Raw genomic sequence first — 4,610 nt, 5'->3', positions numbered from 1 at the left:
AACGGCTCTTTGCTCACTGTATTGCTTGCATAGTGCACAGGAACATTTTATAAAATCAGAGACAGGCAGGGGGAGCACCTATAAAAATGCAGTAACGATTTGTTTTATAAATAATTTTGTAAGTCTCATGAAAAACAGCAGTCCATGAGCTGCTGTAAATATTGCATTACAGATGTTTGGGAAAAACCTGCTCACTTACTTATGGGATACACAGAGCTAACTCCTAAAGAAAAGTTGGCTAAAAAGTGGGAGGAACTAGGATTGATGGGTTGAGGCAGGTTACTGCATTGGTGATATTTTTAAACTTATTCACTAATCTGATTTCAGCTGGTTTTTTTCTGTGGCTTTTTTTGTTTTGTTTTGTTTTGTTTTGTTTTGTTTGGGGTTGTTTTGTTGTTGTTTGGTTTTTGTTTGTTTGGGTTTTTTTTTAAGGAAAGCTATTCACATTGCAGTGAAATAGAAGCAGAATATTCTACACATGCCATAAGCTGAGCTATGGCAGAGCCATCCAGCTGTGATCTTTCCTGTACCTGAGCAATGTCTCAACAAAATCCCATGTGTGTGTGTCTGTGTATGTATATGTATATATATGGACAGATTTGTACCAACTCTGCATTGTTACACTTGACTTACTCTTTTTTTTAATTATGTAAAAAATCACATTAAGCAGAATCTAATTACTGCAATGTATATTAGAAGCAGGGCACCATCAAAATTTTATTTAAATTAATCAGGTTTTGATTTAAGATATTAAATTCAAATTAATCATGTAAAAATGGAAATGATCCTTGACGTGCTTCCAGCTGTGACTTCAGTCTGTTTTCTCGTGTGAGTCACTTTCGGGATGTCTTGAGGGGAACATTACGAAAATTCACGCCGGTGCTATTTCAATTAGAGTTATTTAGCAGGACAGATGTAAAGAATACGGTATAATTAAGAAGGAGCTGATGACATGGCTACAGATTTTCAGGATCAAAAAAAAAAACCTGTTAGTGAAAATTGACTACTGGTCATGTAGTCCAAGTTCAAATATGCTGGGGTTAAGCACTCATTAATGATGGAATGAGGTCTTCAGATACACTGTTGGACTTTTTCTCTGGAGCAATCTGCAGAATTCTGCCCTGGAAATAACTTTGAAGCTTCATTAGCAAGCAGATGATACCTGATAATATAATTTTAAAATTCTTAAAATAATTTCACCACCACCCCACCACCACCCCCCATGCCTCATTTTTTCTGGCCAGCTAACTTCAAAGGCCTTCAGTAGAACCTTGAAGTAGCATATAAGTGCCTATATAAGATGGCATGCACACAGAGATACTTACATGCATACACTCAAAGCATTGTTAAACTCATGATGAATAAGAGCTGCCAGGAATACTGTGATTTCTTCTAGTGCTGTTTGAGCAGAGTTACAGTCAGTGCTACCTGCACGCTTCCTGACTGAAACCAATAAAGAGGATGGGGGCTTTCCTACACAGAGGCCTGACAGTATTTATTTATAACTCTTTATACCATCAGTATTTCCACTGCGAAAAGTTATCTACACATTGTTTCTTTATTGAAGAATAGGGTGACATGAATATTTTTTTCATACATGCAGCATAAACTTTGGAAGTTATTTTACAAATTCTTTTGCTTGAAATTAAATCTCCCAGGTAAAGCTCTCAGATTTTCCAACATGAAAAAAAGAATCAGAGAGACTACAATCCATTCCTTCCTATGAATCTCCTGAAAATGTGTGTGTTTAAACATACCTCTTATGGTTGCTAACCAGGGCTCTCAGTATCTGTTCCCTTCCTACTGAGTAATAGTAATAGCCAAGTTATATTTAAAAAATACACAGTACATACTGTACACCTATAATTATAGATTAAATATTGATCTCCATGGTGTTTTTTCCATCTCTTTTGCAATCTTTCTCTTCCCTCAGTAATGTCCCATTGTCACTTCCCTCTGCAAAGCAGCATACAACTGAAGATATTTTCTGCAACAAGAAACATTGCTTTTAACCAAAAAAACACCATAAAATAATTTAAATGTCTAGCTCTGTATATCTGGCAACATTTTTCAGGATCTTAGATTTTGTAGAAGAGTAATTTGCTTCTTCAGGGATGCCATACACTTCAGCAAGGAGCTGTACCTAAAGGAGGAGCAATGCACCAGATCAAGCAGCCCGGCTATCCATAGCGTATGGAAAGTAAATAGCATATTACACTTGCCACAGCTTACTTATTACGCAGATTTCAAGGCAGGAAACTGTCTGCAAAACAGATATACAGTATGCATAAACTTTTTTGTTATTGTGGTAGTTGATCATATTGTTGTTACAGTTGGAGGGATAATATGATTCATTGATGATTTCTGCTTCCCACTCATAAGATATAAACCTACATAATGATTGTTCTTTAATAGTATTTAAAGATATTTTTAAAACAACCTGTGTGGGAGTTTAACATAATAATGGTTTCAGTTTTTCAGGAAACATTTTTTGGAGTAGTATGTGACTATTTAAATATAAAAATGGCTCCCCATAAGAAACATGAATGTAGTCAGTAATTTGTGAGAAAGGATGTGATAAAAATATACTCAATTTATCCATTTGTCCTTTTATTTTTTTTTTTTTTCTTTTGGCGTAACAGCTAGAAAGAACAATTTTTTTCCGTGGGCTAGGCTGTTGCTTGGATGACTGAAATGCATTTTCCCATGAGAGATGCACAGGTTCATTTCCCATCTGGGTATTTTTTTCCCTCCCGTTTCCACCTCCTCTCCCCACCTCCTCTCCTCCAGGACCAGAGCATATTGCTAACGACCCATAGGTTTCCACCAATATAACTCCATACACACCTAGGAGGTTATACCAAACACAGCAGTGCTCTGTGTGAAGTACAGGTTAGCCCAAAGATGTTTGTTCACCTCTTTCTCGGTCCTCCACCTAGGCCTCTGTGGGTGGGTTCCAGTAGCCACAGGGACTCATTTGTAGGATGAAGGCACAAGGAGCTCCTGCTGGCTTCCTTGGTCAATTAGGAACTAGGGTTCATCATCTCAGGAGGGAAAGCTCAGATTCCTGTTGAGTGCCTGCAGGGAAGACAGTTGGGAAGGGGAGCACAGAGGTGGTATGAGATGAGAGCAGGGGAAGCCCTCCGGGCAGCGGAGCCTCGCTCCTTACCAGCAGAACTTGGCCTTGTCCATATGGTAAACCCTGTATCCTCACGGATGCCACTGCAGTCACCGAGCCACTAAACCCAAGGCATTTGTCAGTGAGATACTATGTGTTGTTAGCATAGGCATGAGGGCTGAGCCCAAATTCTGGGGAAGCTGTGTTTTTGTGAGGTAGAGGATGAAACAGTGGACTGGGATGTCACCTGATGGCACTCCATCCACCGATTTTTCACATATTTTTGGTACTATTCCATGGCTTTTGCATAACTTTTCTAAGTTCCCTAAATGTGGAATAATAGCCATAGAAGGGACACACCCTTCTTGTCTCTTTCCAGCCTGGTAAGACTGTAAACTCTTTGTGGCAGGGACTACGCATTTCTCAGTGCATTGTGCACCAAAGGCTCAGTTAAGCTTAAAGCCAGTAATGTATGCAAATAATATTAGTAATAAACACCACTAGTTGTGTACTATCTCAAAATTATCATGACTCTAACACCTTTATGGAAACTCTGGAAATATTTCACAGATAGGGACTTTCTAAACCAGCGAGCAATGCAATGGCTTGTCCAAGGCCTTAGCATCAGTCTACGAGAGAGTATGGTTCAGATATCTTAATTTCTGGTGTTTCCTCTTAATTTTGTAACAGTCACCGACAAATTACTTTGTTATAGAACATTTTTAGTTGATTTATTTGCCTTAGCTGAAACATATAAGCTGTCGGATATTTCTCATTGGTTTATAACTACAATGTGACAGATAAAATATAAGCCATAAGGTGTCATGGGGCTCTGGAAGTAACTATGAAGGCTAGTTAGTTTATCAGAAAGTTATATATGACAGTTCTGACTTTTGCAGCTGGAGCCTCCATTCAGTGGATGTGTTGAGGTGTTTCTCTCCAGAGGCTATTGCCAGAGGCACTTGTGCTGACTCAGCAGGAAAATCAGGTACTTTGGGAGAATCCTCTTGAGAAAAAGAGGTGCTGCAAAGGTGAAATCAATATTTTTACCAGCCCTGCCCTTTTGGAGGCAATTCCGTACAGCACACGGAGATTTGGCCCTTATGGTCTATGCTTTCATTCTTTGTAAAGGAAGAAAGAAACCACACATTATCTTAAAGAGCAGACAGGCTAATTTTGAAAGTGATTTTCCAGGCAACTGAACATGCCCCATGGGTTTCACATGGGAGCTGAATGTTTATGGCTAACTTTGGAAAAATCTTTTTTAGTCTACTGAGAGATGAATATGCCTGTATAAATGCATATTTTAGTGGCCCTACAAAGCTCCCCCCACTAACTGATTAAAGACATTTTCAGAGGAAAGGTCCTCACTCACCAGCTGTGAACACATATTATGCAGTGCCAATGGAAGAGCCTGGGTTTGTCAGCAAAAAGCAAGCAGTGGGCTAATTACACTGAAAGAAATCTGCACATTCAGCACACCTTAACCAGC

This window comes from Falco peregrinus, chromosome 1, assembly GCF_023634155.1.
Source record: "Falco peregrinus isolate bFalPer1 chromosome 1, bFalPer1.pri, whole genome shotgun sequence".
In the NCBI taxonomy this organism is placed as follows: Eukaryota; Metazoa; Chordata; class Aves; order Falconiformes; family Falconidae; genus Falco; species Falco peregrinus.
Note: the sequence above shows the minus strand (reverse complement) of the source record.